Source organism: Tubulanus polymorphus, chromosome 8 (genome assembly GCF_964204645.1).
Source record: "Tubulanus polymorphus chromosome 8, tnTubPoly1.2, whole genome shotgun sequence".
Taxonomy (NCBI): domain Eukaryota; kingdom Metazoa; phylum Nemertea; class Palaeonemertea; order Tubulaniformes; family Tubulanidae; genus Tubulanus; species Tubulanus polymorphus.
Genome location: NC_134032.1, coordinates 401,298 through 426,701, shown reverse-complemented (window position 1 = coordinate 426,701; position 25,404 = coordinate 401,298). Strand labels below are relative to the sequence as shown.

General features: G+C 44.0%; 1 protein-coding gene across 1 annotated transcript in view; it reads left to right on the top strand.

Annotated features, from left to right (window-relative positions):
• The first annotated feature begins 6,452 nt into the window (after nt 1-6,452).
• The window catches only part of LOC141909578 (glycine receptor subunit alpha-1-like), a 54,572-nt gene continuing 35,620 nt past the window's right edge, over nt 6,453-25,404 (top strand). Inside the window, exon 1 of the mRNA XM_074800043.1 lies at nt 6,453-6,669. The gene's annotated coding sequence lies outside the window, so the exon portion shown is untranslated. The remainder of the gene's footprint in view (nt 6,670-25,404) is intronic.

Sequence of the window (25,404 nt, the reverse complement as noted above, 5' to 3'; positions counted from 1 at the left end):
ATTCAAAGACATGAATCCTGAAATGATGAGAGACCAGTGAAAGACTGACTGACTGCTACCATCAGGATTCAAAGACATGAATCCTGAAATGATGAGAGACCAGTGAAGGACTGACTGACTGCTACCATCAGGATTCGAAGACATGAATCCTGAAATGATGAAAGACCAGTGAAGGACTGACTGACTGACTGACTGCTACCATCAGGATTCAACGACATGAATCCTGAAATGATGAGAGACCAGTGAAAGACTGACTGACTGCTACTACCAGGATTCAAACACATGAACCCTGGATTGATGAGGGACCAGTCAGATCTGACTGACTGCTACCACCAGGATTCAAACCTATGACTTGATAATCCAATTTCCACTTAGATTGGAAAAAAGTTTTACAGAAAATCGTTTAGTTTGACGAACGTAATCCTGAACTGCCGAACCAATTCGACAACTGGGTTGAACCCACACAATTGCGGGTTGCAATTGCATCATTTATCACGTTTAAGACGAACCAAATGCTAATTTTCCCAGATACCAGTGAAACAGTTTCTTTTTTCTACACAGCATTACGTTGTCGATGATGAAGTATCCTTCGCTGAAAGTATCATAAATTCTATTTTGACATACGATCCGTTTCCTATAGAGGATAATCCGGCCACACTATCCACGCGTAATATCATTACCATATAGATATCTGTTTTTTTTACGTCACGATTTAAGCGATGCTCGGCCCGCCGTCCTGGGAATAGGCTTAACTCGCGGGTCAATTAATCAACATAAAATATCAATTTAATTTACAATGAGAAATGAAGTCGGATTACGCTCGTCTGGGAAATATGATATACTCGCTTGCCAGGGATTCTTTTTGCCTTCCGTGATCGGGTCCTATTTGAGCTATTTCTATTTGTAAAATAAGGTACGTATTTATTGCTGATGATTTCATTGGTGTTGGCCATGGTAGAGTGTCTATTACAACGTATTCCCCCAGTGTCCGTCTATCCACCTTGCGCCGAAACCAGTCGAACTCACCAACCAGTGTCCGTCTATCCACCTTGCGCCGAAACCAGTCGAACTCACTAACCAGGGTCCGTCTATCCACCTTGCGCCGAAACCAGTCGAACTCACTAACCAGGGTCCGTCTATCCACCTTGCGCCGAAACCAGTCGAACTCACTAACCAGTGTCCGTCTATCCACCTTGCGCCGAAATCAGTCAAACTCACTAACCAGTGTCCATCTATACACCTTGCGCCGAAATCAGTCAAAGTCACTAACCAGTGTCCGTCTTTCCACCTTGCACCGAAATCAGTCAAACTCACTAACCAGTGCCAGCTGTGATTCTGTCTTGCTCTGTCCGGGGTGATTAGGGGCTGTGATTCTACAGCTAGCTGTGTTCGGCCGGGGGTGATTAGGGGCTGTGATTCTACAGCTAGCTGTGTTCGGCCGGGGGTGATTAGGGGGCTGTGATTCTACAGCTAGCTGTGTTCGGCCGGGGGTGATTAGGGGCTGTGATTCTACAGCTAGCTGTGTTCGGCCGGGGGTGATTAGGGGGCCGTGATTCTACAGCTAGCTGTGTTCGGCCGGGGGTGATTAGGGGGCTGTGATTCTACAGCTAGCTGTGTTCGGCCGGGGGTGATTAGGGGCTCGGGTAACGAGTTGTCGTGTATATTATAGATACCAGCTCCAATTACAAGCAGTAAACTAATATAATACTGATGATGAATACAGATAACAATAACTACAGCAGCAGCGGCACCAGCAGCAGCGGCAGCAGCGGCAGCAGCAGCTATATAGAGTGCGAGCTCTCTGCCTGAAGGCGACACAGAGCGCGATCGCAGGCCGGAGTCTCCCCTCACCTCTAATTCCACCAGTAACTGTGAATTAAACCCATGAATTGGTGGATGATGAGCTTCGATCGCGTGTGAGTTACCGAACGGCTAACGAGAGAGTATTGCCCGCCGCGTGCGCGCAGTTATCAATTTATCCGCTTTATTCACTTACCCACTCACTACAAACCGGTTGCGAATCCACAGAAAGCCACTAATTTCAAACCGAAATTCACTTTTCGCGCTAACCATTTCTATATTTATGACTTGTCTTCCGTTGACCGCAAGGTCTTTAGATTCATCATCGGCCAATACCGGTAAACATGCAGATACGACTCGTTAACGTAGCTATTGTTTATTGACTCTAGTGACGTCATTGCCGACTAAATCAACTCCCGAGCATTAGCTCAATTTAGAGCAGAAGTTCGTGACACATTGTCCGAATACGGAGCCGAATTGTACCGTAAAATTAGATGATTATTCATCTCATATAAATCTTATAGAAAAAAAATTGGATTGTGAGTTTTTCAATAGGAATTTATTAACGCAATGACATAGAACATGTGGGACAGTTTTAATAGCCTTATGCTATACTTATCATACAACTACTCTAGTGATAGAGGATTGGCAAGTGAGGATCCACCAGGTGTCGCTAGCGCGCAGTAGAACATCAACTATTGCAGCACGTATGGAGACGCCAGATGGCGCTAGTGTGGAGTAGGACATTAAATACTGCAGCAATCAAGGATTTCACCTGTGGCAAGTGAGGATCCACCAGGTGTCGCTAGTTTGGAGTAGGACATTTAATAATGCAGCAATAGAGGATTCCACCAGTGGCAAGTGAGGATCCACCAGGTGTCGCTAGTGTGCAGCAGGACATTTAATACTGCAGCAATAGAGGATTCCACCAGTGGCAAGTGAGGATCCACCAGGGGTCATTAGGTAGTGCGACAATAGAGTCTGAATGTGGAATTCTTTCTACGAACGTTAAAGTACACAATTCTTGATCCATTATTCATTTTCTGCTCATGCGCGGAACCTTTTTTTAAAGATAACATTTCAATATTCAGTAAGAAATAGCGCACAGCGACTCCGTACACCGGCATCTCGTACACCTATCGGTTAGATTTCCCGGCGGTTCGCCGATCAGTCAAGGTGCAGACAGCTTCCCAAAAACATCTCGATATCTTCTCGACAACATCTGCGACATCAGGCGCCATTCTGCGCGGCCGCGATCAGGAATACATGAATAACGAAATCGTTTAAAAAGTGTTCCGATACGCGGTGGCTCCTCCTCCTTCTCCTCCTTTGCTGCATCGTGTAATTTATCAGTTTATGAATAGTACAAGTTGACACTGTGTTATAGATGACTGCTGCCTCGCTGTGACGCTCAGATCTCGTGTTTACGAATTTTACACCGCGGCTTTATTAACGATGCGTGTTTGTGTCCATGATATTTTCTAACACCTGATCAGCCGCGTCACCGTCGCTGCCGCCGCTGCTGCTGCTGCTGCTGCTGCTGCTGCGTACTGGACGCGGGGGTTGTCGGTGGTGATTTATATCAACCAGCGTGTTGTAAAGATAATATAAAATCCACTAAGAATAAAAAGAGTCTGAAATATTTCCTTGAGCTAGTGTAGTTTATTCAACGTTTCCACTATATCCTAATAGTCATCTTCAGGAATACTGATGTTGTCCTCATTATAACCATTGATGAAACACTCTGAGTCCGTGTTGTAAAGATAATATAAAATCCCTGCACACTAAGAATAAAAAGAGTCTGAAATGTTTCCTTGAGCTAGTGTAGTTTATTCAACGTTTAGACTATATCCTAATAGTCATCTTCAGGAATACTGATGTTGTCCTCATTATAACCATTGATGAAACACTCTGAGTCCGTGTTGTAAAGATAATATAAAATCCCTGCACACTAAGAATAATAAGAGTCTGAAATGTTTCCTTGAGCTAGTGTAGTTTATTCAACGTTTCGACTATATCCTAATAGTCATCTTCAGGAATACTGATGTTGTCCTCATTATAACCATTGATGACACTCTGCAGGGATATATTATCTTTACAACACAGACTCAGAGTGTTTCATCAATGGTTATAAACGTATGCTCCTTATTGGTATCATAATAACACTATCTCCTTCAAATACCTTCGTTACAAACGAATGCAAAGCCGTCTAAATTGAACTCCATCTCTCTCCATCCGACCTCCCAATAATTAGATCCATTTAGGAAAAATAATCTCGATTCTAATCAAATCAACCGCAATTTAAATTCAATCCCCGCAGCTTGGCAGAAAACTGATCGAACATAATTAGATTATTCGGTCACTAATTGGTGGAGTAGGTGGAATCTGTGAGATTAGAATTCGTCACTTCAATTTTGTATGAGGTTCAAGTCGAGCATTTGGATTGGACACAGATTGAGAGCTTGAGGGAAGAGCTCTTTTCAAAACGACCCCGTCTAGAATATACCGATACCGCTTGAAATGTTTACCCAAATCGTCTTAATTATCGGATATTTGTGATCGAGTGGGGTTAGGTCTCGTTCGCAGTGTTCTACACAAGTATACTACCCACACGTCATAATACCATACGCGAACATAATATCGCCTTCGCGTAAATTCGCGTCGAGTGGTTTCGAGTCCCGAATTCCATCAATATTTCTCTTTTTTCGTTCACGTGTTATTTTCCCACGTATCCGTGTTTTGTTGTAAAAATGTCGTATGTTTCACCGATTTTTTCTACATATCCGGACGTCTAGTATTCTTAAAAAACAAAGAAATCTTGACCCCGTCACTCAATACACGACCTACACGACAGCGACAGCGACAAGGTTTTCTAAATCGGTTAAAGTAACTTATATCAAGATATTTTCTGGAGTCCTTCCAAGATTTTTATGGACTTTCACTTTAGTTAAGTCCATTTTGCTATCGCATATGAAACTTTCCTCCTTTTCTAAAAATGGCTTGCGATGAATAAAACTTGTGAAAACTAGTTCATTTTTCAACCACAGTTAAATTTGAGTCAAACTAGTACATTTTCATTGAGTCAAACTAGTAGTTCATTTTCATTGAGTTAACTTAGAGTCGAACTAGTTCATTTTCATTGAGTTAACTTTGAGTCGAACTAGTTCATTTTCATTGAGTTAACTTTGAGTCGAACTAGTTCATTTTCATTGAGTCAAACAAGTTCATTTTCATTGAGTCAAACTAGTTCATTTTCATTGAGTCAAACTAGTTCATTTTCATTGAGTCGAACTAGTTCTTTTTCGACCATTAAACTTTTAGTCAAATCAGTTCATTTTCATTGAGTTAACTTTGAGTCGAACTAGTTCATTTTCATTGAGTCAAACAAGTTCATTTTCATTGAGTTAACTTTGAGTCAAACTAGTTCATTTTCATTGAGTCGAACTAGTTCTTTTTCGACCATTAAACTTTTAGTCAAATCAGTTCATTTTCATTGAGTTAACTTTGAGTCGAACTAGTTCATTTTCATTGAGTCAAACAAGTTCATTTTCATTGAGTTAACTTTGAGTCAAACTAGTTCATTTTCTTTGAGTCGAACTAGTTCATTTTCATTGAGTCAAACTAGTTCATTTTCATTGAGTCAAACTAGTTCATTTTCATTGAGTTAACTTTGAGTCGAACTAGTTCATTTTCATTGAGTTAACTTTGAGTCGAACTAGTTCATTTTCATTGAGTTAACTTTGAGTCGAACTAGTTCATTTTCATTGAGTCAAACAAGTTCATTTTCATTGAGTCAAACTAGTTCATTTTCATTGAGTCAAACTAGTTCATTTTCATTGAGTCGAACTAGTTCTTTTTCGACCATTAAACTTTTAGTCAAATCAGTTCATTTTCATTGAGTTAACTTTGAGTCGAACTAGTTCATTTTCATTGAGTCAAACAAGTTCATTTTCATTGAGTTAACTTTGAGTCAAACTAGTTCATTTTCATTGAGTCAAACTAGTTCATTTTCATTGAGTTAACTTTGAGTCGAACTAGTTCATTTTCATTGAGTCAAACAAGTTCATTTTCATTGAGTCAAACTAGTTCATTTTCATTGAGTCAAACTAGTTCATTTTCATTGAGTCGAACTAGTTCTTTTTCGACCATTAAACTTTTAGTCAAATCAGTTCATTTTCATTGAGTTAACTTTGAGTCGAACTAGTTCATTTTCATTGAGTCAAACAAGTTCATTTTCATTGAGTTAACTTTGAGTCAAACTAGTTCATTTTCATTGAGTCAAACTAGTTCATTTTCATTGAGTCGAACTAGTTCTTTTTCGACCATTAAACTTTTAGTCAAATCAGTTCATTTTCATTGAGTTAAATTTGAGTCAAACTAGTTCATTTTGATTGAGTTGAATTCGAGTCGACCTAGTTCATTTATCAATGAGTTAACTTTGTGGCCGTGTCAAAAACTGTAACTATGCTACACGCTTGAGTATGGGCTGGGAGCTGCTATAAGCTGTTATGTCCTCTCTCAATAGCTGGTGGTTGCCATGTCGCAGCTGACGTAGCGCCACCCGTCACTCAAACAGCAACACGCGCGCGCGTTACGCCGCCGCATCGCTATTCCAACAGTAGCGCGCGTTCAGTTACACAGAAACAACGCCGTCAACCACTCCGCTCTCACCGGCTGCTCTTACTGGCTCTCACCGACTCTCACTGACTAAGCGCCTTCCGTTGAAAACTTTTATCGTCAATATTTCTATTATTCCCCCTCGCAGGTCTCGCAGACGAACCCCACATTTTAAAAAATGGATTATCACATCACTGGTTTAACATCGGATTAGAAAACACGGCGCACGGTTTCCGCAAACTGGGAATTCTGGTAAGTTTTCCTATAATTCTTATTTCTTGCTCTTTTAAGTTCGGAAACATTATTTTTCCTCGGGCGCCGACGTCTATAGGGGAAAAAAAATTTCAAATGTCTTGCCTCAAAACCGATCACTTATAATTGATCTTATCATCAAAAATTCATAGTCTTTATGAATTTTTGATCATGCAGCGTGGGTTTGGGGTTCATGTTTAACACTGGATCCAGTTTCACAGTTGTGTGGGTTTAATTTGACTCTGAATCCAGTTCCACAGTTGTGTGGATCTAATTTGACTCTGAATCCAGTTCCACAGTTGTGTGGGTTTAATTTGACTCTGAATCCAGTTCCACAGTTGTGTGGGTTTAATTCGACTCTGAACCCAGTTCCACAGTTGTGTGGGTTTAATTTGACTCTGAATCCAGTTCCACAGTTGTGTGGGTTTAATTCGACTCTGAACCCAGTTCCACAGTTGTGTGGGTTTAATTTGACTCTGAATCCAGTTCCACAGTTGTGTGGGTTTTATTTGACTCTGAATCCAGTTCCACAGTTGTGTGGGTTTAATTTGACTCTGGATTTAGTTCCACAGTTGTATGGGTTTAATTTGACTCTGAATCCAGTTCCGCAGTTGTTTTAGTTTGGATTTGAAACGACAGTTCAAAGTTTCCCCTCCCCCTCTCTCTCTCCCTCACCCCCTCTCTCTCTCCCTCACCCCCGTGCACCAGTCAATGCTCTTCATACCCGCAACGTTATAAACAACTTTGTGAAAACATTCCGATGTTTTTTTTTTGCGCAAATATATACAATTATCTTATACACAGCGGCGGAGGAACAAGTGCAGAATTACCGTTAGTCGAGTTTTGAGTGTAACACTGACTTACTACCGAAACTAAAGACTAAAGACTAAAGACCTATAGTGCATTACCGCGCAATTTACTTGTGCTGACGTTTCGTGTCCTGATGACACTTTATCAAAGCTGAATGACGTTGTCATTGTTGGCCACCAGTTGGCCTTGTGGTCAACGATTCAAATACCTTTCGGAATCTTGATGTTTCTATATTAGATACCTCCCCCATCAAGACAGGGGTGGCTCTAGGGGTTATTTTCTGGAGTCTAGTACCAGCTTTTTCACTGACAATGCACCCTTTTTGCCAGGTCAAAGACCGCTAAAACTTTTCTGCAAATTTGGCACTGTTCATCCTTCCGAATTGCGTCTTTTCTGATGTATTTGATTGAGATTCTTCTACAAACCGATAGTGGATTTCAAGCTCAGCATCAGGCAGCGCTGCTTTTTCCAAGGAATACCATTCATAGTTTCCTATTCATGGTTTATTTTACTATAATGCGCACGGTGTCCACGGAATTATTTTTTCACTCATTACCGGATAAGGTTTCAACTCTGCGTGTGTGAGAATTGAGAATTTATTTCATATTTCAAACATCTGTTTTTGTCAGATTTTCGATATCGACTTTTCATTATAAAGCGCGACTTGAGTTTTGTTTATATAAATCGCTTACAATCCGATTAAAACAAATTATAGCAAGAAATTCAATACAAGCACCGCCGTGGAGACCCTGAGATCCGCGGAGACCCTGAGACCCGCGGAGACCCTGAGATCCGCAGCGACTCAGAGACCCGCGGAGACCCTGAGATCTGCAGCGACTCAGAGACCCGCGGAGACCCTGAAATCCGCGGAGACCCTGACATCCGCGGAGACCCTGAGACCCGCGGTGACCCTGAGATCCGCGGAGACCCTGAGACCCGCGGAGACCCTGAGATCCGCAGCGACTCAGAGACCCGCAGAGACCCTGAAATCCGCGGAGACCCTGACATCCGCGGAGACCCAGAGACCCGCGGAGACCCTGAGAACCGCGGAGACCCTGAGATCTGCAGCGACTCAGAGGCCCGCGGAGACCCTGAAATCCGCGGAGACCCTGACATCCGCGGAGACCCTGAGACCCGCGGAGACCCTGAGATCCGCGGAGACCCTGAGACCCGCGGAGACCCTGAGACCCGCGGAGACCCTGAGATTCGCAAACAAACAGGGCGTTTAATGAACCCAGTACCACAGTGATGTGGGTTTATTTTGACACTGGATCCAGTTCCACGGTTGTGTCGGTTTGTCTCTGAATCCATATCCACAGTTGTGTCGGTTTCATTTGACTCCTGATCCAGTTCCACAGTTATAATCTGGGTTTCATTTGAACCCATTTCTATAACATATTGTGGGTTGAAAATGTTTCTGAACCCCCCTCCAGTTTTACAGTTGTGTTACAGTTTTACAGTTGTGTTACAGTTTTAAAATTTGACTGTGAATCCCTACAGTCAAAATCCACACAACTGTTGAATCCATACTTGGAGTCAGGACAGTTGGCGTCGAAAGATCGATTTGCAATTAGAATCGAATTTTGAATAATTTACTGCCTTATTTCAGCATTGTTCTGTCGTGGGTTTTTTATTATGGCAATTAAAACAACAAAGAATCGTCGAAACAAATTAATTATTGTTTTTTTCCCGAAAGCATAAATAAAACGTGATTCCTAATGGGCCGGGCTAGCGGGCGGTAGCAAGGTCTCTCAATGCTCGGGCCGGGCTAGCGGGCGGTAGCAAGGTCTCTCAATGCTCGGGCCGGGCTAGCGGGCGGTAGCAAGGTCTCTCAATGCTCGGGCCGGGCTAGCGGGCGGTAGCAAGGTCTCTCAATGCTCGGGCCGGGCTAGCGGGCGGTAGCAAGGTCTCTCAATGCTCGGGCCGGGCTAGCGGGCGGTAGCAAGGTCTCTCAATGCTCGGGCCGGGCTAGCGGGCGGTAGCAAGGTCTCTCAATGCTCGGGCCGGGCTAGCGGGCGGTAGCAAGGTCTCGCAATGCTTGGGCCATACTCCAAAACCGCGTACTTCAAACAGACTTCTTTTATTAACCCATCCAAAACTAGGACCGTCTTTAAGTATAACGGCTTTTATCATTTACGAGTTTTCGCAAGTATTCTTTGGAATCGGTTCAAACGCATCATAATATGATGTAAACTGCATGTCAAGACCCGGTCGGCAAGTTCTAGCAACAGTTTACAAACCGTGGCACCTGAAACCCGTCAGAACAACCGCGTTCGCGGCCGCGGTATCAGCACATTTCAATCTTCGCGCACGAGTTAAAAAGAATAAATACACGCGTCTTGCTACTGACGAGAGGTCGACTCGTTGGTGTAACATCTAATAAATTCGCCGATATTACGAAAATAATCAACACACACAACAGATATAATAACGATAACTGTTTGAGTAGTTTCAACTAGCGGTATAATTGCGCTGCGTGCATACACCAAGGGTGTAATTAGCACGAACTAGATGCGAATAAGACACGTTATTAGCTATTTTCCCGCTCTCTCCTACTCTCTTCCACTCTCTCTCTTCCTCTCTCTCTCTCTCTTCCCCGCTTGAGATTTTATTAATAATTAACCCGCGCCCAATCACGACCAATAACATTACATCGATTTCAACTGGTAAACGGGTAATGTGTCATAGTAACACAGCGTGTTTCAGTGTCTGAATGAACTCCTCTCGCGATCTGTACACTATTCAGCGTGTCTCGGCGCGGATGCGGCCGCGCGTGTGACAGTGGTCTGATTATGTCAAGTGTCCGCGTCGAGTCGTCGATTCATAGATCGAAACGTTTAGACATCCGTCTGCCCGATAACGATAACGATTCAGACTGGAACCTACAGCAATGCCGTGACCATATTATGGCACCGCCAGGTGTCGCTAGTGTGCAGTAGGGCAATAGCTACTGTGGCAATAGAGGATTCCACTTGTGGCAAGTGAGGGTCCACCAGGTGTCGCTAGTGAGAAGTAGGATCAATAGAGGATTCCACTTGTTGTAAGTGAGGGTCCACCAGGTGTCGCTAGTGCGTAGTAGGGCGCGGCAGTAGAGGATTTCACTTTGGATCAGGTGTCGCCAGTGTGCAGTAGGCCACATCAACTGCAGGGCGATCGAGGATTCAACTTGTGGCAAGTGAGGATCCATCAGGTGTCGCTAGTAGTTACTCGGTCTTCTGTGTTCAATTTCAGTTAAAATCGAGTGAACTTTTCTCTTAAATGAATCAATTATTTATGTAAACTTTAACGATATCAGAGTAGAAGGATGAAAGTATTGTATATTTGGTGAGTGCTGTGATAATCCACAGTTTTAGGAGTCTAAAAATTCAGTTCAAATTCCATTGAAAAATGAACTAATTTCGACAACTGAATTCCGCCGAGAAGGAAAATAGAATTTAAATGAGTTAAATTCAATCTAAATTTAACTGATTCAACTTATAAATTTGACTTATTAAATTCAACTAAGTCAATTAAGTTTAAACTGAATTCCATTGAGAAGTAATTTAACCGGCATTGTCTCTCGGCATTGATACGAGAACGTCACAATTCATTAAGATTGCGTCATCGTCTCGGGCACGCGCGAATGACGTCAAACGTGACATCACGCAAACGGAATCCCCGCCGCTTTCGTATGATTCATTATCTTTGAGAATTTTCCGACGTTTATTTACCTTTACGTACGAAACGTTATCGCGTTACCGCGCACGTGCTGCCGCGCAAACATCCGGCGAAACGCTACACCTCCCAGTCGGTTGTGTTGTGAATGAAAATAAATATCGAAAAAAAGTTACGACGATGAAAAATTAACTAAATCAATATTATCGTGTTATCGGAGTAGACGGCGAATTGGTATACTCTACTAGACTGATAAAATCTATATCCGAAGCTTAGACGAGAGGCCTGCGCTCGTATCATGGAGGCTAATTGACTTCTATGAGGTAGCCTGATCTTCGGTATATCGTAGATATCTTGTACGTGATGTCGTTGTTTGTTCGTCTGTCAGCGCTGGAGACATAACAACAACAAATTGAATCAGGAGGGTGATGTGAATAATTTAGTGTGTCTGGTCACCAATAGAGGGTGTTGTACGTGATGTAGTAGTTCGTCTGCCCGTCAGTGTCGGAGACATGCTGTACTTGACAACACAGGATAATAAGGAGATTTACAAACTCCAAGGTCTGCCGCGTAGATCACTTAATGTGTCTAGCTGAGTACCTGTATAGATGATACCTGTACACAGAGCTAAGTGATACAACTCGATAACAATTGATGTAACTCGTGCCCTTGACCTCCAGCTTACCAGACGAGCATGCTATCCACTAGACCGTAGACCTGCCGCAATTGAAGATTGTCAGTTTTTTTGGTCATTGCGGTTACACATTGGGCCTGGCGTCACCTTTAACAGTCAATGTTCCTACAAGGGCACTCCGTTCAAGTCCCGACACCACACGTCCGGTCCAAACCCGTCTCCAAAAGGTCATTTGGCAGTATAAGTTCACTGTCCCGGCGCTATGGAATGCGTCCAGTAATGGAAATCCCCATCTGTCGATGCTGTCAAATTAAGCTTCGAAACATATCTTTTTAGGAAAGTGTTTACTATTGAACAATGTCCTTACAATTTGTAATGATTCTAACTACCGCAACCTCTTTCATTTAAAGCAATATGATTATTCTATAGTTTAGTGCTATGTAAACTAAAAAATCATTACTATTACTATTATTGTTTATTCAATGTTTAGACTATATCCTGATATTCATCTCCGGGAATACTGTAATCACGTTACCACTCCTGCGCCTTATGATCAGATCTACTTCAGTGTATAATATAACTTCAAAACCATTAACATCTAAGAGCCATTTATAGATATATATCAAACCAGAGCCAACGAACGAGCGAGCGAGCGAGCGACCTGCAGAGCATAGATGATATTTTTCCGTAAGTTCAACGACTTCGATATTCAAAAACGACACTTGAACCTTCACTTCATCTGTCGATTGATCAAACTCTTCAAACTCCTCACGATACGGCGCGCTTCGTCGTGCCGTCGTTTATCAGCGACTCTCGCGTTTCTTTCGTAAAAAGTTAACATCGAAAAACAGCTTCTAGAAATATGCTTACTTTTAAGATGTGTATCGATAAAGCCCAGTGCACACGGCACCGAAAAAACGTTTTTTCCTCGTGAAAAAACGTTTTCAATGTTTTTTGTTATGCCGTGTGCGGGGGAGGCAAAACAACAAAAAAACGCCGAACTGGAAAACGTTATTCACGAATAAAAAGCGTTTTCTGAAAAACGCGTTTTCTGTTTCGGCGAAACAGATGTTTTGCCGTGTGCGTTGGGCTTTAGCGGTCTTAAGTTGCGTGCGATGCTGGTGCGTTCGAGAACTGCTAGTTGTTACAGTAAAGGTTGAATTAAAGTTGAGTAGAGGTTAAATTTAATCCTTACGTATAGTTATAAAGTAAGATTGTCTTACGATGCTGAAACATAAAAGACGTCCTCATAAGTGGCGCATTGCAGTCCACAAACTAGGTCAAACCTGCTTCCCCGACCCGTGGCTCTGAATCAGTGTTTACAGGTAACATCGAACAGTCGCGGTTAATATCGGAAATGTTAGCAGCCATTTTTACACGTCCCTTGATGCTAATATTTCCGCTGTAACAGCGTCACCGCCGCCGTCACCGCCGCCGAACAGATTCCTACAAATAATTCATAGATCTCTCTGAGTATGATGACTGTGTGTGAGTAGCGTGTGACGGTGTAAACACCCGTTTTACGGCGTCTGAGACTGGAGTACACCACGCCCGCCCCGTTTACGACCCCTAGGAATAAGGAGGAATATTGTAGGCATTATAGGAATTTATTTAAATTCTTTTTTCTATTGCTTAGAAATTAATGTATATCGGATAAGCGTCCCTTGTGGTCCTGGTTTTGACCAACACTGCCACCTTGCGGGTTGACTGACTGAAAAAAGGGAATCAATCGCTGAAGCGACGTCCAGCATTCCCGAATCATCAATTATGCTGTTTTTTAAATTCTCGATTACAAAACAACTTCACAAAGAATTACATGAATGTAATTCGTGTATTTGATAAATCACCCGATAGCAAATCGACTAGAAATGCCGCAAGAAAGTTTCTTGACCCTCCTTTCTCGAAGAGAGTTTGATCCATGACCAGCGGAACATTATTCATTGGCGAGGCTGTCAACCGAGAACAGATCGGGGTCGAACTCGGGCCGCCCGAATTAGATAGGATTATCCATTAATCCTCGCTATCGTCAAACTGTCAGGAGGATCGATCATTAATCTATGGGTTTATCAAAGTTACTGTGCGACTAATCCGCACCTAATCCGCCATTAATCCGTTATTTGATGACCACTTCCTCGCCTGGTACAGTTGCTTGATTAATTATATGCGTGACCAGACGACACTCGCTTACCAGTGGCTGCAATACAGACATTGCCAGCGACGGAGTCTAGTACGCTAAACAGTTGGGAGATGCTACTGTGGCAATAGAGGATTCCACGTGTGGCAAGTGAGGATCCACCAGGTGTCGCTAGTGTGGCAGTAGGACATCAACCACGTTGGCAATAGAGGATTCCACTTGTGTTATGTGAGGATCCACTAGGTGTCACTAGCGTGCAGTAGGACACAAACTACTGCAGAAATAAAGGATTCCTTCTGTGGCAATTGAGAATCCACCAGGTGTCGCTAGTGAGCATTAGGACATCAACTACTGCAGCAATGGATTACACTTATTGCTATAGACCAGGTGTCGCTAGTGTGCAGCAGGACATCAACTACTGCAGAAATAGAGGACCCCATTTGGTGGCAGGTGAGGATCCACACCAGGTTTCGCTAGTGTGCAGTAGGGCACTGGGAAGATGTATAATCGCTCGCTCGTTTAGTTGAGAAGTCCCCGGTGAAAATCAACTTTAACCAAGTGCATGTTTTTATCTGCGCTGCTGACAACCGACACGTTACCGGTATTAACTGCTGTCATCGGTTCGTTTGATTTATTGTAGTCTCGACGCGGCGCGGAGACTCTCGCGTCCTGGCGACGTGTACGTGACGTGTCGGCAGTCCCTCGCGTCCTGTATGTGACATCACGCGCGCAGTAAACCGAGCTAGTTCCTCACACCGGGAACTGAGGAGATTACTGTAAATGAGAGGAATATTGAAATTAATGGTTTCTCTGTGTGAAACCAGTTCATCCTCGATGACCTGTATCCCGGATACATCTCAGGATACATTTGTCTAGTGTGTATCCTGTCCCTTGCTCTTAATAGAAGAAAAAAGGCTGGCCAAACTAACCAATGGTGGTGGTGGTGGTGCTGCTGCTGGTGCTGCAGTCAGTCGGTCCCATGAGGTTTTAGCGACAAGCGATGACATATTCAGTCCGTCTAACCGAATAACGGATTTTCACGCGAGATTTCGTGGTCTCGTTGCGGACAAAAAGCGAATCAAATATCTTCAGACGTTCAGATGCCTGGGACAAATGCTTTTAAGTAATAAGGCTACGTGAATGGTGAAGTTGATAAGTAATACAACAGCGTTTCCCACGGAGGCGAGAGAACTGATTCAGGTCCTAAACAGCTCTGCCTAGCCGTAATTGCACGGTGCCACTCATAAACGGTGAATAATAGATTATGATAGTAATAAGTCCTGATAAGTTATAATAAATAATTCCCAGAGAGAATAGAATATCGGTTTGCAGCGGCTAGTAGCTGTGCCGACTAGTATATACCCTTAAGTCAGAGTCGAGTATGATGATGTGTATTTATGAGGATCCTACGACAGACGATACCGAATAAAACGATATTGTAAAACAATCATCTCTCGCTGAACCGGTCAGTGAGAACAATCAATAATCGCGCAGTAGGATCGTCTGTCATACACGGATAAAACATGGCCGCGCGCGGCACCATCAGAGTCAATAAACCACTATCCACACCTTCTCGCTGGTCTCCTCTCTTCGCCAGTTTAGAGCGGTCAATAAATCGAGTTTATGCGCACAAAATTGAATAAAAGCCAGCGGTTAGTTCATGTATATACTGCACTGGTCTGTCCAGATCAAATAAGCATGATGGAGACCTTTTGGTGAAAGGTTCCAATACGGATTCTTGCTTGCGCTATTGCGGCGAGTTTAGGAAATTGAGGATCCGCCAGGTGTCCCCAGTGTGTAGTAGGACACAAACTACTGCGGCAATAGAGAATCCACCAGGTGTCGCTAGTAGTAACTCGGTCTTCGGCGTTCAATTTCGTCTACATTTCCGCTAAAATCGAATGGAATTTTCTCAAAACTCGATCTAATTGCTTCTAATAAACATCATACTTAAAACAACGATAGTTCTACCGTTCATCCCAGTTTCAGTTAATATCGAATGAAATTTTCTCTTAAAGGAATCAGTTATCGATATAAACTATACGAATCACTCTGTAGAGAAATGAATAGAAAATAGCTTCACTTTCATAGTTCGTCTCTGCTACCTTTCCAACATTCACCAGTGTTATGCGAAATATGAACCACGAGTTTCTGAAAGTGCGCTGATAAAATGTCCAATATCTGGTGTTTGTAGTTCATTTACAATTGAAAATGTCTCGATGGTGAATTTCTGAACACATGTGAAGTGTTGACGATTAATTATTCAAAACATTTCACGGTCCATAATAATTGAATATTACTCCGTTAATTCATGTTTGTTCAGTTCCAGAATGACGCCTATTTGAATCATACTTTAGTCGAGTTGAAAACTGAATCGAGTTATTCGTTAACTATAGTTTCTCGTCACATACCAGAACTCGAACTTCGTGGGTTTGGTTTATTGATGCGTTAAACCTCGCTCATATTTTACACTCAGCCGATGCAAAACTCTCGATCTGATTTCTTCATCCTAATAAACATTATCCTCGACCTAAAGTAGCTGATTTCAAAAGCGCGATCAGTTCTATCTCTCATACACGACGCTTTAAGGGATCTCTCCGGAATGGAGTGCTGGCAACGTTACTGCGGCAATCGAGGATTCCGCTTGTGGCAATCGAGGATCCATCAGGTGTCGCTATTACTTACTCGGTCTTGTCCAACGTCCCTCGTCCCTCTTCTCTCCCTTTCGTCCCTCTCCCCTTCCTCTCCCTCTCCCTCTCCCTTCTCCCTCTCCAGAGGGCTGGGCACAGATCAGCATCTCGCCGTTAATTTACTAATATTTAATGAACGTGAGCGGAATTTCGCGCGGTAATTTAATGACAGCGAGTTGTATATAGCGGCGGCGGTGGCTGCTGAGCCCGAGGCTGATGCGAGTCTACAGTCCGTGACTGTATCATCATTAGCGCAACGCACAACACGCAACTGTTCCGTTTAACTAATCCAGCTCTTTACACAGAATCGGTATTGCTAAAATGTTTATACGATCGCGGAGATATAGTATATATTATTTACGCGTTCGGACTGACCAGTTGATCCATTCCTTACCGAACTAGCCTGTCAATTCCGATTCATATCCTATCAATTCTGATTCGTACAGAAGCCTGTGGTCCATGAACGCTATTTAGAAACTTGCATCTTGCAGATTTCTACGCGCAGCTATCATCTCAGATTTTACCATTCTGATTCATATCCTGTCAATTCTGATTCGTACAGAAGCCTGTGGTCCATAAACTTGCGTCTTGCAAAGTTCTACGCGCAGTTTTCATCGCAGATTTTTCATCTCAGCCACTCGAGCTCTTATATCGGGCAGCTGAAACTTGAGTCCTCGTAGGTTCGCCAGAAACCTCGGCATTATAGGGCAGCATGAGTAATAACCTACTGGCACCTATTTGTATATTGCTGATTCAAGTCGTGTATGAATTGAGTTTATTAGTTGTTCGCCTCTGTTTCTGAGGCGTTGATTAGTGTTAGTTACACGGTATAAAACTCTTAACGCCGCGGTGTTGGTTGTTGCCTGTCAGTCGGGTGTAGATAAGTTAGGTTAATTCCTCTCCGGTGCGAGCGGGGAAAGTTTAGCTAATTTGTAAAACATTATCGGCGGTCGAGACTGCAGGTGCAGGTGCAGCTATACCGCCTCCTGGTTCTGACTTGTTGATCGTTACAAATGTTCTGATGTAACCGTCTCAGAAAGCGTGTGGAATTATCAGAGCGAGTGTCGACAGAATCGTTCTCTCCCTCTCCCTCTCCCTATCCCTCTCCCACTCCCTATCCCTCTCCCACTCCCACTCCCTCTCCCTCTCCCTCTCCCTCTCCCTCTCCCTCTCCCTCTCCCTCTCCCTCTCCCTCTCCCTCTCCCTCTCCCTCTCCCTCTCCCTCTCCCTCTCCCTCTCCCTCTCCCTCTCCCTCTCCCTCTCCCTCTCCCTCTCCCTCTCCCTCTCCCTCTCCCTCTCCCTCTCCCTCTCCCTCTCCCTCTCCCTCTCCCTCTCCCTCTCCCTCTCCCTCTCCCTCTCCTTTGATTGTGACTAATGTTGCACAGACACTATGTATGTATGTATGTATGTATGTATGTATGTAAACGCTTATCTTTGTTTCACTCTCGTTCATTTTACAAATTGAATTTACATCCGACGCGAATCGAACCGAAATCTAAATACGACCTTGACCTTGCTACAGTTGTCCCCGCGCGCGCACGCGAACGCGGTGCTTGTATTGATCGTAATCGCGCGAATCAACCCTGGTCGCGTTTCGATATGTTTGTTCCCAGCGGTCAATAGTACGACCGTTCTACGATAACGACCAGCGATTTGCAGATATTACGATAAGAAATGGAGTGAATTCGCGGGCTCGTGGGGATCTGGTGGCTCCTCGGGGAGATCAGCTGAAACTGTTGATAAAATGTAGTATTCCGTGTACATACATCAGATCGTATCGGGACGATGACATCACCCAGGGATTGTGTAGTGGTCACGTGATCATACGCGCAAACTGGAAACACTTCTTACTAGATTTTGACTGGTTGCCTGAAACGGCGGCCTGAATGCTTTGCTTGGCCCACACAGATAGACTTTTCTCTCTCTTTTCATAATTTTACTTGTTTAAAAATTGTAGAGTTTATTGTTATTAATCTCTGTACATAGCCTGTCATGCTTTCCGTGAAATAAATTTGAACTTGAACTTTAACTTGAACTTGAACTCGATCACGACCTCGACGAATGGACAATGATATATGAAATCGTATTCTTAGATTTTCAAAAAGCTTTTGACACACCACGACCCACCATAGATTCAACTTGCGGATATACACACGACCCACCATAGATTCAACTTGCGGATGAATCACTTCGGTATTAACTGCATCGTGTGTTCGCTTTCCGATAAATAACAAATGTTCGTAGTTGAGAAAGATTAAAAGTGGTGTACCACAAGGTTGTGTGTTGGGACCCGCACATTTAACTCAATACACGAATGACCTTTCGGCTCTGCGCTGACTAGAAACAAAGTAAAGCTTACGCTGATACTGATACTGATACTCTGGTACTGGTACTGGTACTGGTACTGATACTGATACTGATACTGATACTGATACTGATACTGATACTGATACTGATACTGATACTGATACTGATACTCTGGTACTGGTACTGGTACTGGTACTGGTACTGATACTGATACTGATACTGATACTGATACTGATACTGATACTGATACTGATACTGATACTGATAATGATCCTCCCCGTGCCGGTTAGGAGAGGGTTAACTCCCCGTGCCAGTTAGGAGAGGGTTAACTCCCCGTGCCAGTTAGGAGAGGGTTAACTCCCCGTGCCAGTTAGGAGAGGGTTAACCCTGTGTCGGTTAGAAGGGGGTTAATTCCTCTTTTCTGGTAGTAACTGGTTAACTCTCATCGTCTCGGGTAGCCAGGTCGGTTAGTATAGGGTAAACTCCCCGTGTCGGATAGCCAGGAGAGGGTTAACTCGGTTATGAGGGCGGGGCGGATGTCGGTCGCTTGTTAATCACTATGAAGTCTGTTGGCGGTAAATTGACAGAACGTGACGCGCAATAATACACTCGTTTGCCGTCCCCATCGCGGCACTATTTACGTCGAGTAAACTGTCGGGACTTATTACCAACTTATCATGCGTTTTATTAGCGACTTATCATCGGTATCTTATCACGATTCTCCCTACTCGCCGTTAACTGTCAGATCGGCTCAGATACTGTGACTTATGAATCGTCGTCGTCTCTCGGCGAGAGTCGGCGCCGTTTCGAGTTTATATAATAGAAACTCGACGAGCTCTCAACATCTTAATGATAACATTGATAATAATTTTATAACCGTATTTCTGTATAGACTCTTTGATGAACAGCCGCTTTGGATAAGATGAATTCAGACGAAATGTGGGAACTTTTAGGCGAAACGAAGATGAAAGCTTGTTTCTTCGCAGCGGCCGGGTCAATTTTTTGATAAAATTTGTAATCAGTTCGTTTCTATAGATGCCGGGTCTGTTATGGTAAAATTGATGACGATTTGAAAAAAAAAGTTATGTACAAACAAACTTAAACTCAATTTGTTGGTGTAATCGCCAATGGTTACTTCATGTTTTCAATGAGAAACTGAAAGGGAAAGTCGTCCGTATATCGAGATCAAAACAAAGTAAAAATTAAACGACCGATGAACGAACTGATAGATGTGTCTCAATCTGAGATTTCAAAACTTCTAAGGATGGACTAAAAAGTTACCGAGTTCGGTAACCGTGATTCCAAACATACATGGCACGCAATGGCATAACGCTCATGGACCAGTAGATATACGCGCTTAGCCGTTCACGTCTCCTCGATGACGTCACGGGTCGTTGAAACGTGTCGAGCGGAGAATGTTTCTGCTCGAATTGCAGACGATGCCGACTTGGAATCAGTCTCCAGACCACTCAACTCATCCAGAATCTGATATAGCGGCAACATCAGCAGCGGCTTAGTTATATCAATTACCACTGATTTTATATTCGATATAAAATGGCTTCCTCTCTCTCTCTCTCTCTCTCTCTCTCGCTCTCTCTCTTCCTCTTCTTCCTCCTCTTTCTGTCTGGTGGAAGCTTTTAGTAAAATGAGCGACGTAGTGACTTAATAACATCTTCATAACATCTTCATATTACCAGGATCTCTGTCCGCCTCCTTTCTCTCCGCTCTCTCCCTGACTCTCTACGTCTCTCTCTCTCTCTCTCCCTCTCCGTCTCCCCTCTCTTACTCTCTCTTTCCGCCCTCTTTCTCTTCGTCTCCCCTCTCCCTCCCTCTCCGTTTCCCCCTCTATCTCCATTTCCGTGTCTCCGTCTCCCTCCTTTCTTTCTCCCTGTCTATCTTCGTCTCTCCTCTCCCTCCCTCTGCCTCTCCCTCTCCCTCTCCTGGCTCTCCGTCTCCGTCTCCCTCTCCCTCTCTCCCTCTCTCTCTCCCCACTAGTTGAAGAATACCAGTGCGCTTCTCGTCAATCACCAGAAATAATATCAGCCCGAGTCTGATATGGTCTGAGATTCCTGAGTGAAAGTGAATTCCGCCGAGCAGCGCAGTAACTGCCGCAACTCGATCGAGTACAATACATTATAACTTGTCTACTCGACGGATAATTCGATATATAAAGATTACTGTGTGACGTGACTGTAGTTCTTGCAGGAATTTAATATCGACTTATGATTTGCTGCTGGTGTTATAAAATCACCGGCGAGCGCTGGCTGGACTCGGGCGGCAAGATCAGAGCGGCATGGAGCCGGCGTCAGTGGCGCTCTAGTGCGGAGGGTACGTTCACATCCTGAGTTCCGTGTGTTTTTCCCAACTGACATTGGCGTTCTGGGTGACTCTAGTATCACACCTTACCTCATTACCCCCCCCCCCCCAAAACACACACTCAGAGCCGTATTTAGCATTTGAATTCCGGACAAAAGGGCAGTTCTATAGCATGTAACGTTAATATTTGGAAGAAGGGCATTTTTCCATAGTTTCCGAGGGTTTAGTTTCCTAAATAAGGCCCAGCTAACCACACCCTACGGTTGTTACAGTGCGCGTACTGGACTCCGGCTAACGTCACAGTGGATTCCGCATTGAGGGTACTAACCAGGGTTGGAATAACGTTCAGATCCCGGGTTCTGTATGCTACTAGTTTGATTTCCCTGGGACGTCGAGACAGTGGTCGCGACCTCTAACGACAACATGTTTCTCCGGTATATGGTGTGTTCTGGGTGGACTCTAGCTAAATACCCGCCTATCCTACATCTATTCATGTTAGCCCCCTCCCAAACAACATCCCCCCCCCCTTAAATCAACTTCTCAAACTCATCAGAGGGCGGATTCTTGAAAAGTTTGAGCTCAAATCGGTCAAGTTTCAATCGATGCCTCTCCTCGTGGTAACTGATAGCAATTAAAACAAAAATTCGAATTTCAACTTCGCGTGGAACTAGTTGCAGATGTTTGTTTTCTCTGAGTCGAATTTAAAAGCTTTTTTCTCTGGCGCTGGTTTGGAAATCAACGGCAGGTTTTTGCTGTAAATTTGTTTTGTTTACTACGCTGTTTATCCGCTCTTCCCGGCCCGCCCGCGCACGCTGGGTATATATATGTGCTGCCTGTATATAGAGTCATGTTGCACTCAGACCCTTTGGTCGTTTACGTGTCATTCCTTATCTCTCAACGACAAGGGTTTCGTATGCGACACTGCTGCAATAATGCGATACATTCACGTGAGGATTAACGGATTATCGGTAATTCGAGGATCGATGGATTATCCATAATCCGATTAGATCAAGAGGCTTAAAGTTCAATATATCGATTTGTAATCGCGCGATATATTGCATTGATATATAATGTGTGTGTGTGTATTAAGAGGACATTCTGAACGATGAACAGTTCTGCTGAATATGAGAGAGGGAGAAAGAGAGGAGAGAGAGAGGGAGAGAGGAAGAGAGAGGAGAGAGAGAGGGAGGAGAGAGAAAAATATAACTTAGAGGGGAGGAAGAGAGGAGATGGAGGGAGAAAGGAGAAACTGAGAGGAATGGAAAGAGAGAGGGAGGCGAGAGAGGGTGGAGAAACTCAGAGGAGAGGGAGTTAGAGGGGAGAGGGGGGAGAGAGAGAGGGGAGAGTGGAAGGGAGGGGAGCGGAAGAGAGAGAGGGAGAAGGGGGAGAGGCCGGGAAGAGAGGGCTAGAGGATAGAGAGGTGAAAGAGAGAGGGGATGAGAGAGAGAGGGAGGAAGGAGAGAGACATCAGTTTTCGACGACTGCAAATTAGGAGAATTAATATTTAAACGGGCAATCATTCGTTTAAAACTGGATAGGAAATAAAACTCAATATACGATACACACGAGGCGGTGCAGGCTGCGGCGAGCGAGGTCTGAGTGGCGCGCGCTCGAGAGAATAGTGAATGAATAGTGAATGAAAACTAAACAAATTCAATCGATTGAATCGGATGAGGTTTAATTCGGTTTTCATAGTTCCACCGATTTCCGATGAAATGTCGTGTAATTATTATCAAACATTATTGAATTGATTTCGGTATAATACGTCCCGGTTTCGGAGTTCAGCAGACGATATCTATAGAATCGAAGTCGGACGTTTCAAAATCCGTTAGATAAGGCTGAACTACAAACCTCAGTATTGCTTTAAGTGACGTATGCATTTTTATTCACCAAGAACCTTAGTGTCTGTTGTACCGCTGTTTGGTTAAACACTAGGATCGTAGAGCGACGGAGATCTCTGTGGAGACAACCACTGCCAAGACTTGGTAAAGCCTTTAACAGCTTCCAAGTTTCTGAAAAAGTTTCAAATCAAAACGGTCAAGTTTGAATTATTGCCCTTATTGAAAATATAAAGTAACTAACAGCAAAAAGATTTTATTTGATGCCATAATCTTTACACCCGATGCGTAGATGGCTTTTGTTTCTGTCACTGTCTATAAGAGTTATTCCCGAATGGTCAAAACAACTTCGGAAAGATACAATAATTAAATGAATCTGAATCTCGGCAAATCTCGACCTGTCGCATGAAGCTCGACCCTGTATATAGTTAGAGGGTGCTACGGTGACTGTAAGCCTATTCATCGGTTCAGTAATGCGTTTGGTCCTAAGCACGAAAATGTTATCACGAACTCCCTCGGCCAACTTATAATTCTCGTGACACAATGAAGTTGATTTTGAGTTGGTCTGCACGAGTTGCTTGAATTGTTTCCAGTGTAAAATGTTTCCCAGGATGTTCGCACAAGCGAATTGTCTATTTGCGATAAACAAAAGCTAATTTAGTCAGCACACTTACAGCTTATAGGTCGTTGTAGCGACTATCATGATGTCAACAAATTATTACAAATGACGAATTACACTTAGGAAATTGAATTACACACACGCGTCGGGACTCAAAAAATAGAGATGACTTCAGTAATGTGACGACTTATCCAAACGATGGGTTACACTTAGTAAATTGAATTGGAAATCGGGAATTGAGGCTTAAGCATGAAGACGACGTCGATGCGACGAATTCAGTTTAATTGGCTCGACTTTCAAAAATGAAACCCGTACATGCCGGAATCGTCTATAAAACCTGGCGTCCATTGTGCGATGTTTCTGACTGGTTAACTGATAGCCCAGACCTCGCTCTCTGTTTGTATTGACACGTCTATAAATGCTGTGGTAGAATCCCCCGGGGGTGTGTAACACTGTCTCCACCGGTAGTTATAGCTGTTACAGTGCATCATTAAACATTCCTTCTCCCTCTCCTGGCTCTCCCTCTCCTGGCTCTCCCTCTCCTGGCTCTCCCTCTCCTGGCTCTCCCTCTCCTGGCTCTCCCTCTCCTGGCTCCCTCTCCCTCTCCTGGCTCTCCCTCTCCCGGCTCTCCCTCTCCCTCTCCCTCTCCATCTCTCTCTCCCTCTCCCTCTCCCTCTCTCTCTCCCTCTCCCTCTCCTGGCTCTCCTGGCTCTCCCTCTCCTGGCTCTCCCTCTCCTGGCTCTCCCTCTCCCTCTCCTGGCTCTCCTGGCTCTCCCTCTCCTGGCTCTCCCTCTCCCTCTCCCTCTCTCTCTCCCAGCCCATCTCTCCCTCTCGTTGAGTGTGATGATGAACTGGTTTATATGAAATTGGATTCGATATTATTTATTCCCGTTCCTGTCTATATGAGATTATCTGTTACTGTGCGGGAAGATTGTTATTTTATCGCGGGATTCATTCTGTATATTGACACTCGATATAACGGCGAATATGATATCACATCGCGGGGAATCATTACAGGTTTTCAGCCCGGAGTCATAGCTGACGAGATCAGTGTAGATTCCCGTTACACGTGCGCGCGCATCGCCCACCAATCAGAGGCGCGCATCTCTTCACGAACTGAACACATATTTCAGGCCATCATTTCGTGGTTAAATTGCCCGTCATCCTAGTTTGAGAGCAATTTCGCGTTATTTTCCCGTCCCGATTCGTCTCCGAGTAACTGTCTACACGCGTCGCCCATTATAGTTAACAATTCCGTGGGGAATCTATTTATAATTCTATCCTCCTCACCAGCAGGGAGAGGTTGCAGCACCTCATCGGCAGGGAGAGGTTGCAGTGCCTCACCGACAGGGAGAGGTTGCAGTACCTCACCGACAGGGAGAGGTTGCAGCACCTCATCGGCAGGGAGAATATAATTCTGACGAAATTGAATTTTCGAACAATAAAGATCCACGATTCGAACCCGGACAAAAGTCATTTTTAAGGCAAAATAGACTAAGGTTCCTAATCAGCTATGTTCGGCAGATTTTGAATCGAGCTTGCCTGAATAATTTATCGAACTGTCTGCGACAAATATGTTCGTGTAACTGGGGGGGGGGGGGGCACTTAAATGGACGTTTTCAATTTGAACGCTGGGAACACGGAGCCAAAAAATAAAGGATTCAGATTGAACCACAACTTTCGGAGTTCTTCACTGTTCCATGGGTTCACAGATATTGCCATGCCTAACATTG